The sequence below is a fragment of a genome, unplaced genomic scaffold (assembly GCF_019419815.1).
Source record: "Pyrus x bretschneideri cultivar Hongxiangsu unplaced genomic scaffold, Pyrus_bretschneideri_v1 Contig30, whole genome shotgun sequence".
NCBI classification, from domain to species: Eukaryota; Viridiplantae; Streptophyta; class Magnoliopsida; order Rosales; family Rosaceae; genus Pyrus; species Pyrus x bretschneideri.
This window is the reverse complement of record NW_025999613.1, coordinates 4053151-4067558: the sequence shown is the minus strand read 5'-3', so window position 1 is coordinate 4067558 and position 14408 is coordinate 4053151. Positions and strand designations below refer to the sequence as shown.

At 36.5% G+C, this 14408-nt stretch overlaps 1 non-coding gene across 1 annotated transcript; it reads left to right on the top strand.

Annotated features, from left to right (window-relative positions):
• Window positions 1–7166: 7166 nt before the first annotated feature.
• On the top strand, window positions 7167–7273 carry LOC125480003. The gene has a single exon (XR_007260415.1). It is a non-coding gene; the product is annotated as a small nucleolar RNA R71 (small nucleolar RNA).
• Window positions 7274–14408: the final 7135 nt, after the last annotated feature.

Below are 14408 nucleotides of genomic sequence, written 5' to 3'. Positions count from 1 at the left end.
TCATACCCAAACACCCTTGTGCCGCAACAAAGAAGGAGAAAGAAGAGAGGAGAAGCCTTGGACGTTTTGGCCATTCAAGCCTTGATTGTTGGAGCGTTTCTAGATGTAATCTATCTTTGTTTTAATGTTTAATTTATATTCTCTTTGTTTTACTGTAAACATGAGGAACTAATTTTGTTTTGGCTAGATGAGACTTTGAAACCATGATTATATTTGCAATATGAATTGATTATTTTCAGTTGTGATTTCATAAATTGTGAATGCAATTTACTTAACCGTTTGATGGAAAACTTATTCTTGTTTGTTGATTAAGGGTGTACACTTAATTTGCATGCTTGAATTTGGTGCTAGAATATAAGGGAGTTTTACATAATCGTTACAAACTTATATTCACAAGTAGGTAAGGTTGTTTTCACAATCATGTTATGTAAATTCCAAGCATGAGTATCATGATGTCATAGTTACAAGTGCTTTGTCAATACTTATGATTTTCATAGAACGTAATGATCTTTGATTGTATCTCTATTATGATGTCATGTAGGGAACTTTTGAAGAATGCTTTGGGTTGTCGTATGATGTCATCCAATCCAATAACTAAAGGAAAATCTGAGGGTTAATTAGTGATGTCACGGTTAATCTGGGGTGTTGAGGTTCATGGTTTATCGAAAAAGCAACTGGAAATCAATTTGTGTTCAAATGTATCATGTGTGGAAAAGAATCCTCTAGCTAGCTAATCGTCCATAGTTTTTCCCAAATTCGTCCAAACCTTGTTTAAGTCTTTTAGTTACTTGTTTTTCCCTTAAATTCGTCAAAAACCCAATCCCATTGTCTTTGTTGTGTCAAATCTGTCTTATTGAGTGTTTTTGAGTATTTTGAGTCAAAACCAATTCTATCCAAATTAAGTCCTAGAGTCTAGTTTGAGTCTATTTGATTGTTTTGTGTTGTTTTGAGTCTTTTGATTTTGTTTTGAGTCATATAAGTTTAGCTAAGAGGCTTTGAGTTTATTTTTAAGCCTAGTTTTGTATCTTTGAGTCAGTTTTTATTAGATTAGCAATCCCTCCTAATCCCCGGCCTAGAACGATCCCTACTTACATCTTTACTACAATTGTCAATAAGAGGGTTTAATTTGTGTGCTATTATTTATCACATCAGAATCTCCCTTGGGTGTTTAAAGTTGGTTTCTGCATTCAAAAGTGAATTCTAAGTGTTTATTTCATTACTTTGCTTACTATTCCTTTAAGAACTTTTGTTTATGCTTACCTTTCTTTGTTAGCCAATACCTTAGCCCCATTACAACTTTTTGACTTCGATCTTGATTGTTATGTGTTTCAATATGTGGAGTTTAAAATTGGTATGAGCATATGGTATCCCTGGTTCTTGCGTCTAAGTAGTGGCATTCCATTCATGAGATCATATCATATACATGTTAATAATTCCAAAAATCGCCTTCTTTGATTATACATATGTGAGTGTTAGTCTACATGTTTACATCAATCTTCTCACATATACCTAGTGTAGGGAGTGTAGTCAGAAAATTCGTGTGAAAATAGAGAGTATATCCGGTGAGGAATTGAGGGATTCTCTAAGGCATGTTACTACGTTCAAAATGTTGTTTTAATTGATTAAATGTGAGCTACTAAGTGGTGACTACGGTTAAGTATATGCTCAAGGGTAAGGATGGCTAAAATCTATGTGAGTAGTGATTTTTAACGTGTCATGTTTCATTGGAAATCCCTGAGGCAATTGTTGGAAGGTTTAGGTTATGTTTTGTTTTCTTTGTTTTGCTCGAGGACTGGCAAAAGCTAAGTGTGGGGGAATTTGATAGGAGCATATTTATGCGACTTAGTAAGCTTGTTTTCTTGCATTTACATAGCTAATTTCTACTTGTTAGAGTATTTTAAGCTATTTTCATGTGTTTTCAGGTTTAATTGACAAAGTTGGCAAGAAAGTGCAATTTGGAGCATTTTAGAGCAGTTTTGGGCTTGGAATGGATTGCACATGCATGGAGCAAGGTGGATGGACGAATTTGAAGATCAAGAGAGGTTAGGAATGTGCTTAATATCTGGAGAAACAAATTTGGAACATTGAAGATAAGGAATCATCTACAAAGAAGGAACATTATCCAAATTACCTAACCTTATCCAAACCTTATCCAACCTTATCTTATCGTATCCTATCGTAATCTTTTCCTACCTTAATTCCAGCTACAAAGAAGACTCCTTTTCACATTAAATCACCTGAATATCAAGTTCTAGAAGCCCTATTTTCGTCCCCTTAGTTTGTGCCACATATCTTATCCCTTGTCCTTCTAGAAACCTGTCACTAAACCCATTTCTAAAAGCCTAAGAACCTGCCACACCTTGTGAACCTTTTCCCCCTTGGTTTCTGCCAAACCCTAGTCATTTTCCATTGTGCAATCCTTTTCCTTTCAGAAATTGTGCTAAACCCTAGCCTATAAATACTACATTATGCCGCATAAATCAACCACCACCCTCTACCATCAGATCACCACACCATCCACCACACCTCAAGACCCTAAATTCAGAAAATCCCCATTGTGCGCAACAAGGAAAGAGGAGCCACCTGGAGCCGTGTTTGCCATTCAAGACTTTGGATTGTTGGAGCGTTTCTAGGTGTATTCTATTCTTTGTTTTCAATGTTTAAATTTAATTATCTTTGTTTTGCGAACATGAGGAACTAAATTCGTTTTAGTTAGAGGAGACTTTGAAACCATGATTATATTTGCAATATGAAGTGATTACTTCCAGTTGTGATTTCATAAATTGTGAATACAATTTACTTAACTGTTTGATTAATAACTTATTCTTGTGTGTTGATTAAGAGGGCCCGCTTAGTTTGCATGCATGAATTTGATGCTAGAATATAAGGGAGTTTCACCTAATCATTATCAACTTATATTCATAAGTAGTGGAGGTTGCTAGTCACAATCGTGTTAAGTGAATTCCTAGCAGGAGTATCATGTTGTTCATAGTTACGAATGCCTTATCAATGCTTATGATTTTCACAAAGCTTAATGATCTTTGATTGTATCTCTATTATGTTGTTCATGTAGGGAACTATTAAAGAATAATTTGGTTACCGATGCGTATTCCATCTAATTCAATGACTTAAGGAAAACCTGAGGGTTAATTAGTGCTATTCACGGTTAATCCGGGGTGTTGAGGTTCATGATTTATTAGAAAAGCAATTGGAAATCAATTTGTATGCAAGTGTGTCATGTGTGGAGAAGGACCCTCTAGCTAGCTTTTCACCCATCCATTCACCCCAATTTCGTGCAACTTAGTTTAAGTTTACATTTTGTTTGTTTTTACCTTAATTTCATCCAAAATCCAATCCCCCTTTACTTTATTGTGTCAAATTAGTTAGAATCTGTCCAAACTTGTGTCTTTTAGTATTTTGAGTCAAGTTAGAATTCGTTCAAAGTAATCCCTAGTGTCTAGTTTGAGTCTATTTGATTATTTTATGCTGTTTTGAGTCATTCTAGTTTGTTTTGAGTCATAAGAGTCTAATTTTCTGTTTTTGAGTCTAGTTTAGTGTTTTAGAGTTTAAATTGAGTAGATTAGCATCCCTTCTAATCCCTGTCCTAAAATGATCCCTACTTTCATATACTACAATCATAGGGTTTTAATTTGAGTGTTAGAATATTTCACATCACTAACCACATATTGCTAATGAATGAAAGAAGATATGGCAGTCATCCTTATCATTCTCAACAAAATGCAAACATAAACAAGGTAGCTAAGCTTGAAAATATGTGCTTGAAATGATTGAAACAGAAAACTGATTCTAGCTTGCAAATGAAATTGATAAACTAAAACTGCATCATAACATTAATTCAATCATGTCTTGGGCTTCACAGCAGCCCTAAGTATCCTTAAACTAAATTAAAAACATAACAAAATACATAAAAAATTAAGAAAGCTAGAACCTAGAAACTGCTCAAGGCTGAAGACTTATGCTCTCTCCAGATTTTCCTCCTTCTGTTGAGTATTTGTCTCCTATTAAAAGGCTTAGGATTTATCTAACATCCAACACATTTACATCCTTAAAGCTCATAACAACCAACTTTTAATATTGGAGTAACTGAAAACTAGCTGTTATCAAAATTTGTAACTGAACAACTCCTCTTAATTCTATCATAATTTCTTGTCGAAACCTCCAAATCACAAGCTGTAAAGACCATCAGAAAAAAGGCTTCCAAGGCTTTCCAACCATCTATGGCCCATTTTCTAATTTGTTCTGAGCACTTTAGGGCAAAGCTCGCAAGCTAATTGTTCTGCAAGGGTCTTTCCTGGCAAATCTTGGGCCACTTGTTACAATATTCAAAATAAGATGATTTCTTCAAGCCCTTACTTTCATCCTGAAATACAATACAAACAAAAAAAATACCTTGTGATGCATAGAGATTTTAAGCCAAAAACCTAAGTAAAAGAGGACATATAAATATAACTTTATGTTCTCAACATCTTACTTATATGATTACCTTGAATGTGATTTAGAACAACTTCCTAAATCTCATTCATACTCTAGCCAAAGATTCTTAATCATATCATAGAGTATTTTCCCTCAAATGGTTTGAAGGTTAGAGATCTCTTGTTGCGCATTCACTTGCCTTCATGGCTAAGTGGCTTAACCCCAACTATGCCATGGACACCCTCTAACGGAGTGACTTTGACATAGTCAAAGATCAAGGACCTAACCACAAGACAACTATGATGCCTCATGTCAAAGGACTACTTTGCATTATCCCAACCATGAGTTCTCATGTGACATGAATATGAGAACTCCTTGTTGATCGTGTTCAATGGATTCATTCTCTATTGGTCACCTACAAGCTTGTCTTGGTGTCAGTCACACCAATGACTCGAGACCAGTCACTCTCCCTAAGAGAAGACATAGCACGTACTGATCTTAACAGAATGTCAATGCCCAATTGGCAATCCTATGATCAGGAATGTTTAGGATATGTATACAAAAGAAAATGGTTTCATGAATCTAACTTCTTTAGATCACATTCTCCCAATTACATATTCCTTGGACTTATCGTTTAAGCATATAACATTTATATGAGACGACTTAAAACAATAATCTTTGCTCTTTATATTAAACTAGATTAGTTTAACATGTGAAATATCCGTAAAGTATCATCATATGATCGGTTTTAGGGCACATTTCCAACACTGCAATAGACTAGCCAATGGCTGATTTGAACTCTTTTAACACCCTAATTAGCCTATCTTCTTCTGTTGGGGTGAAGTCAGATGCTATGATAACTGGAAGAGTTTCAAGTTTAGCTAAGTAAGCGTATTTTAGATGTGGTGGAAGTGGTTTAAGCTCAAATTTTGGAGGCTTAACAATGGAAGGGATCAGATATGTGATAAATGGTTCTAATGGCTCTATAAAAGGTAAAATAGTTGAAGGATATGGTTTTAATGCTTCCAAGGCAACCACCACTTCCATGAGTGCATATTCTTCGTCAAACTCATCTTAAGATTGACTCAAAACAAATTGTAATAGTTCCATGGATTGTGCCTATAAAAACTTGGTGAAAATAAGCAAATCAAACACATCAACCAAAGAACAATCAAGTGAACCAGAAGGGTGAGAAAGAGATTCAAACACTTTGAATTGCACAGTTTCTCCTAGCACAGTCATGGTGAGAAGACCATTTTACACGTCTATGATAGTCTTCGCAGTGGCCCTAAAGGGTCTCCCAAGCAATATAGGTAACTCACAATCATGTATAGAAACTTCTATCATATCTAACACTACAAAATCAACAGGCAAAATTAGTTTGTCAACTTGAACTAAGATATCTTCGACTGTACCTCTTGGATATTTCATTGATCGATCAGCAAGTTGCAATGAAATGGTTGTTGCCTTCAAACCCCACAAACCTAATTGAAGATACACTAAATAGGGTATTAAATTGATGCTAGCACCCAAATCGAGCATAGCCTTTTCTACTAGCTTGTCTCCAATAGTGATGTTGATAGAAAAACTACCCGGATCCTTGAGTTTTTGTGGGAGCTTTCTTTGAAGCACAACACTCACATTTTTAGACACCATCACCTTCTCATTAGGTCCATACTTTCTCTTATAGTTGTTCAGCTCTTTGAAAAATTTCCCGTACGCTGGCATATTCCTAATGACATCAAGCAAAGGTAAATTAACATTCACTTTACTTAAAATATCAAAAATTTCTTTAAATGACTTATCTTGCATGCTTTTGGCAAGTCTTCCAAGAAATGGGATAAGAGGAGTGTAAGGTTTTTCAGCCTTGTGAAGATTTAGAGCTTCAAATGAAGAAGTGGCATTGCTTAGATCATCATTCGGTTTCTCATTCTTTTCTTAAGTGGCACTTGCATTCACATGATCAGATTCATTAGTAACTTCATTGCCAACTCCATTATTAATAACCTTACCACTTCTAAGTGTAGTAATTGCTTTGGCCTGCTCTTGGTTCCTTTGAAGTATCACTGGTTGGCTCAGAAACTTTCCGGCCCCTCTTTCACTCTGCAATCTGACCTAATTGTATCTCCATTTTGGTTAGAGTAGCTAAATGTTGTTGGAGCGTACTATTGGTAGTTTGTTAGAATTGAACGGTGTTTTGAGCTAGCATTTTGACCGTATCTTCAAGTGTAGTGGGAGGCTTTGGTTAGAAATTTTGAAACTGATTGTTATTCTTCCATGAGAGGTTGGGATGATCTCTCCAACTAGGGTTATATGTATTAGAGTATGTATTATTCCTTGGCCTTTGGTTGTAAGAGTTCATAAGATTCACTTCCTCTTGGACGAATTCGAGATAAGCCTCACTAGCTGAGCATTGATAAGTAGGATGACCTGGTATGTTGCAAATAGCACACACCTCAGCTATCTTGGGCACCGTATTGAGCACAAAATCAAGCTTATTTTCCAAACTAGCCACCTGCAGTGCAAGATCATTATTAGAACTCATTTTATACACTCCAACTCGTTTACCTCTTGTATCTTTATGTTGAGCATTAGATCCCAACATCTCATAGATGTTATATGACTCTTAAGCATTCTTTTTCTTCAAAGCCCTACCTGCTGCATTATCAACAATTGATTGACATGTTTGGGTTAATCCATCATAAAAAATTTTCATTTGTAAGTAATGAGGCAACCCATGATGTGGACATTGTAGCAAAAGGCCTTTAAAGCACTCTTAACATTCATTAAAAGGTTCTCCATTATCTTGCTTAAAGTTAAAGATTTGCCCTCTCAAAGTGTCTGTCTTTTGAGTAGAAAAAAAATAATCTAAAAATTTCTTAGCTTCAGCATCCCAAGTGGTGAGCGAACCAAGTGTTAAAGTCATTAGCCAACCCTTAGGCTTATCTTTCAATGTGTAAGGAAAGACCCTCATCCTCAGATTTGCTTCATTCACTCCCTACAAAGGTAAACCACTCACAACATTATAGAATTCTTTAATATAGGCTAACGGATCTTCGTTAGGTAAACCATAAAAAGATGGAAGCATGTGAAAATGTGAAGATTTCAGATCATAGTTTCTAGCTTCAGGAGGCAGCAAGATGCATGAAGGTGAACTTGGTATAATCGAATGAGCATAATCCTCTAAAGCTCAATTGTCATCATTATTGTCAGCCATCTCTTCTTCTCTGTCCGAATTAGAGTGCTCAGAATGAGCACCTACACTCGTTGATCTAGAAGAATTGTCATCTTCTTCTTCACGGTTAATCAGAGCACTAGTTGATACAAAGTTCTCGAAGGTGTTGCCCTTTAACCGTTCAAGTCTTTGGCCTATCTCAACAAGTTTATTTGACATATACTACATAAGAAAAAAAAAACAGAATTTAGGAATCTAAACTTTAAATGAAAATAGATAGGGTTCTAAACAAAAACAAGCAATTATAGGGGACTAAAATTAGTTCCCGGCAACAGCGCCATAATTTTGTTGTGTTCCTTCCTAGTGAAAAAATATGGTTAGTATAATGGCACAAGTAAAGGTGTCGAACCACAGGGACTGATTAGACCTCTATAAATTACCAACTTTGAAAGAACCCTAATTAAAGAATGAAGGTAACCAATTGAGAGTAGTTTTTGTGCTGTAAACTTAAATCACTTAAAATGCAAGAAGTATGTAGCAACGAATAATATAGTGATGTAGAAACAATGGGGATGAGGCCAGGGATTCGAATTCACCATTACAAAACCAATTCCATGTTTATAAAGTTATGCCGCATTCAACTACCAACCCGTTTCCTGATGTCATTTTACATATATATCATCAACCATATGATGTGTGGTTTTCATCAAATTCTACTAATCTAGAACCTAATTGGGATGTTCAACTTCGGTTCCTAATTAAGAGTTGTTAGCATGCATGAAAACGTTAAAGAACCAAAGAAAATACATGGCAACATGTATGCATAGCATTCTCTTCATTCATTCACATGTCTACCAAGATTAAGCTTGATGTTTACTATAATCTTGTTTAAATGATATGTAGTTAACCTTAATGGTGATCAAACATTAAAATCAACAAACAAATTTAACAATAGATTTAGTGAATGAAACAGAAAGCAGATTGATAAACTGAATACTTTAACTTAAAAACATGGATCAATTTTGCAATGCTACATCGAAATCCCTAGCTATGAACTTAGTTACACATCATGTTCACAAAAATTAAAACGAAAATACACAACATGAGTGAAAATAAATTCAAGAGAAGAAACCCTTGAAGCAATTCTAATGTGGAACTTCTCCAAGAACACCCTTTTGCAATGAGTCTTCAGTAGTGGTGAAAGTGTATGGAATGGCTAGGGTTTTTTTTTAGAGTGAATGACAAGAGAGCAAAAATAGATAATTAGAATTGTGTAATTCGCCCAAAATAAAAAGGGCATGTAAAAGTGGCTAAAAGGCAAGTTTTTATGGGGTAAAAGAGGCTGGAAGATATTCCAAAGTGATCCCAGCAACTTAGCCTTTATTTTGCAGGTTTTTGCCTTATTTGGCACCTCTAAATCAGGCTAGATATCCCAATTCCTTTCCCATTCTGTTTCTGATCTTCTAACAAGCCAGATTCCTCCTGGATTCTTTATTTGGACTTCAAAACAAGTAACAACTGTATTTGGGCTCAAAAAAAGCCACTAAACTTCTCTCCACATTTGAATAAGGATCAACTCCAAAAAGGGCATGTTTTCCCTTCTTTTGCCTTCAAAATGATCCTAAAGTACATGTAATTGCACACTAACACAAAATAGGGTAAAATGCAACCAGTTTAACTCAAAAACATCACAAAGAGACTAGAAATAGATGGTATAAATGCATGAAATATATGAGTTATCAAGAGCTCCACGTTCACATCGGAGAACTTGATTGCTTATTTGGTACAAATTGTGCCATAAAAAAAAATAAAAAAAAGGGCTATGCAAAGTGGTAAGAGAAAAAACATGGTTTTTTTTTTCATGAATCACTTCAACAAACAACGAGTAGTAGATTCATTAATCTTTTATGTGTAAAACCAACAAACTCATTTTCAGTAATAGAGATATAATTCTCTACTAGGTGTAATTTAAAAAGCGTCAAATAACAATGGATAGAAACAAAAAATTGCAGAAGAATGGTTAAGCTTATATGGGCATGATAACTGATATCCTGCAATTGCAATGGCTTCTTCATGCTTATCTATATGCGTACAGTAGCAAGCTTTTCATATTTTGATTATGTTAAGCTTAACCGCGGACAGTAGCAGCAATAATTTAACCCATAAAATATTCTTTGCGTGTATCACCAGAGTTGGTTATGGCATGCCTCTCCTTTTTTCTCTTGTTTGTTAAAGGGTTGTGGCATGCGCCTCTTCCTTAAACTCCACCCCATGGACTAGCTTGTCTACATCAAACTTGAGATTGGAACAATCTGTGTTCCAATTACTCAGTTTCACCGTCAATGTCCTTTCTACCTTAGCTTTGGCCTTCTACCCCAATTCCAAGTTCAGTTTGACCTTAACCATCTTTGGTTGGAGGTTTATGGCCTTAATCTCCTCATGGAACAGTTTATCGCCAGCTCGGACTTGCTGGAAATTTTCTCCAATCGCTATTCTACTAACACTCTCTCTAGCTCAGTCAATGTTCTAAAAAGTGGCCTAGGCAGCCACCTAAGCGGCAGGCGACATAGCACCGCCACGACTAACCGAAAATCTTTTAGCAAATCGACGAGGCTATTAAGCAGCCGATTAGAAGGGCTAAGCGGCATCTGGTGGGCTAGGTGGGCACTTGGTGATTTAATCAGCTAGTGACGACTCTGTAACTTTGAAAGAAATGTCATAGGACTTTGGTGGAAGAGTAACTAGTGGGTGAGATAAGTTGTGTGCAAAGGAGGCTAATGGAGCATTTTGAGGAGGCATTGGATGACTGTTGCAAAGAAGAGGATGCAAGTGCGAAAATGCCATCGATGACAATTGCAGATGGAGCACGATGTGAGCAGTCGGTAGATGTTGCAAAAAGAGAGAAACGAGATCTGTTGCAGTTTTGAGAAAAGGATAAGGGAGATGATTGCACCTTTTTTCGTGTGGCCAATTGCTTCTTTTCGTTATTTTTCCTTTTTAATTATTATTCAATCAGATCATTTGCTTTGAAAATGAAGGAGGTGGGGCCCCTTTGTGGCAATTTAATTAGTAAAGAAATGTATCACTCAATTAATATTTTTTTGTATGTTATATATTAGATAATAAATTAATAAATCTAAATTCCAATGCAAGCCTAGGTTTATTGTGTAAATAGTTACTTATTTATATCATATATCATAAATGTGCTTAAATCTGCCTAGCACGCCTAGAACTAGGCTCCTAGGCGCTAGCCTCTAGCGCGCCGTCTGACTAGCGCCTAACATTTTTTAGAACCTTAAGCTCAGCAGACTTCTCCTTAAATTGTCTCTCAAACTAAATTTTGGCTTCTAGTTCATTCTTAAAGGTTGTTTCCAACTTTCAGAGCTTGTTTGCTTGGTTGAGGAGAGCATATTCTATCCACATGTGGGCTCAGCAGACTTCTCCTTAAATTGTCTCTCAAACTAAATTTTGACTTCTAGTTCATTCTTAAAGGTTGTTTCCAACTTTCAGAGCTTGTTTGCTTGGTTGAGGAGAACAGATTCTATCCACATGTGGGCTTACATTTCTCAGAGTGTGTAAGCATAAAACATAAGGAGTTTGGAAATTATGAAGAATTTGGGCTTCTTTTATTCTCCTTTAGTCTCCAAGATTGAAGACCTCTAAAGATCCACACTTACTAGTGTACTGAGATGGATGAAGGAATAACTAAAAGAAAAAGAGATAAGCAACTATCTTCTTCCCTTGGTGGTAGGCCTAAGTGAGAGAGAGAAAGTTGTTTTTGTTGCTCCTGAGGCAAGATGTTCACATAAAAACCCTAAGGGAACTTTTCCTTATAACTTCCTTTTTATAGGAAGAGAGAACTAACCCTAACAATTAGAATTTCTCCCTCTCTTTCACCCTCAATGGCCGGCCTCACTTTGTGCTTGGCTTGGCTTGGGATTTTCTCATTTCAAGCCATCTTATACTTGAGTTAAAAGTCCTATGGGATTGAGGCCCGGTAGGCTTGAAAGAACCCGAACTTCCATTAAGCCCAAAAATGATGTTTCATTGCTTCTATAATTTATTTAGACTTTCTAATTAATCATTACTTAATTAATATAATTAATTAATTCCATCAACCTTTGGTTATCTCATCACATGAGTGTATTGGTGCACAATCGTTTTAGGCTCCAATTAGCAAGGCAGTGGGGTGATCGGTATCAATCCAATTGATTAGTACTTATACATGTTGGAACTATGCCCTAAATCCAATAATATGATGATATTTTGTGGAATTTCACATGTTAAACTAAACTAAACTAGTTTAATATAAGAATGAAGATTATTATTTAAAGTCATCTCATATAAATGGTATACGCTTAAACAATAAGTCCGATGAATATGTAATTAGGAGAATGTGATCTAAAGAAGTTAGATTCATGAAGCCATTCTCTTTCGTACACATATCCTAAACATTCATGATCATAGGATTATCAATTAGGCATTGACGATCCGTTAAAATCAGTACATTTTATGTCTTCTCTCTAAAAAAGTTACTAGTCTCAAGTCATTGGTGTGATTGACACCAAGACAAGTATGTAGGTGCTCAATAGAGAATGAGTCCACTAAACGCAATCAACGAGGAGTTCTCATACTCATGTCACATGAGAGTTTATGGTTAGGATAATGCAAAGTAATCATTTGACCTGAGACACCATAGTTGTCATATAATGAGGTCCTTAATCTTTGATTATGTTAAAGGCATTTCGTTAAGAATGTCCACGGCATCGTTAGGGTTAAGCTACCGAATTGTAGAGGCATGTGAATGGGCAACAAGGGATCTCTAACCTTCAAATCATTGTAGGAGAATACTCTATGATATGATTAAAAGTCTATGGCCATAGCATTTGAATACAATTTAGGAAGTATGTTCCAAATCACATTCAAGGTAATCATATAAATGAGAGGATCACATTGGATAGTAAACATGAATAAACTATCATCCAAAGAATGTGATCAAGAGTATTGGTTTAGAGAATGACCATATTGCATTGTAATCCCAAACTGAATAGGTTCTCCACCTCTTCTGTTTAGCTTGCGTAGCCATAACATATTGTTAGGTGTCACTCATGGTTTGTGGAAGCCCTAAAGATTGGCACTAATTTTTGTTAAGGGGAGAATTGAAAGTAAGTTTCAATTCATAATCGATTAGAAAGAGTTCTACCCGCCCACTGCCTCGCTAATTAGAACCTAATGGATGTACACCATGCAAGGTAGAGATTGAAGAAATAACGAAGTTGAGTAAGGACAATTAAATGGTTTAATGGTTTATGGTTAGGATTAATTAATATGTTAATTAATCAAACGAATAAGTTTGTTTTAGCTTTTGAGTAATTATTGGACCTCAAGGCCCATTGGGCTTAGAACCGTCAAGCCCATTAACTTAAGTTGTATTAAAACTTAATGATTAAAGACTCAAAAGGGCCCAAACAGCCCAAAAGCCTTTAGAAGGCCGGCCATAGCATGAAGGAAAGGTTTTGTTCTTTTTGTCACTTAAGTGACTATAAAAGGGACTTTATAGCTAAAATTCATTAGGGTTCTCTTTGAGAAAATTGGAGAGAACAAAAGCTCTCCTTCCACCTCTAGAAGGCTGGCCCTTTAAGGAGTTTTTACTAGCATCAAATTCTCCCCAAAGTCATTCATCTCTTCTTCATCCTCTCCTTGGTGTGGTTGTGACAACCTGTCCCGGACTTTTCATACCGTAAGGGTGAAATGACGGTTTTGCCCCTAGTATGTTTGTTTCGTTGTATGGTCGTTTTTGGGTTTTGATTGGTTGATTTTGGACCACACACACACACCCACACTCATTTCCTCTCTCTCTACCCTATCCCGAGACTCTCTCTCTCCCTTTCCTATCCTTTTCGTATGAACAACACCACAAACCCTTGAAATCGTCACGGATCGAGGAAACAAACTACATATTCGTGCTCGTGAGGTCTTTAGGAGTTCAACCATACCCATTTCAAGTAAGGATACCTTCGTTTTCATGTCGAACTCGAGATCCCCGATTTTGGTCACTGTTCATGAACACGTTAATTCTTGTGTTTTTGGGAATTTCAAGCTGGTAAGAACCTTGGTGAGGTTCTTAGGAGGCTCAGGGTGGTTCGTTTGAAGGTTTTGGACGTCGGGATCATGAGTTGCAGGTTTGGCCGAAGTTGGTGGTGTTTTCCCGGTGAGATTCCGTGGGTTTTAGTGCTTGAAAGTGGTATGGATTTGTTCCTCTTGTTGTAAGCTTCATTTTGGTACCAATTTTGTGAAATTTGGTTGAAAAACGAGTGAGATATCAAGCTTTGAAATTTTCCCAGTTTTCCGGCGCCGTAGGTTGGCCAAAGAAGATGACAGAATATTTCGTCAGTTTGGACGGAATATTCCTAACGGCGTTAACGGAATCAGTTAGGTTTAACGGAATATTTCTGACGGCGTTAGCTGACGCCTTCAGTGTGCCAGGCACGTGCCTGCGCGTGGGCGGCGCATGGGGGCCCGTGCGGCGTCGGAAAATTATTTTAAAAATTTGGGGATGTTCATGAGGTTAAGTAGATCACGTTGGTGTATTCATGCACCCCATTTGAGCATTGTATGAGAAGTTATTTCGTAATGTTGGTTATGTGCTTTAAAATTTACGTTTTTTTAGTTGTTTCGCATATAGGTGAGACCAATCCCGAGGACGAGGGCGGTCACTCGAGGCAAAGGGGTTACGACCCTTCTACATACCAGTGAGTGGGCTTTTGGTTTTCCGTATATACCTATATACTTATGTTTT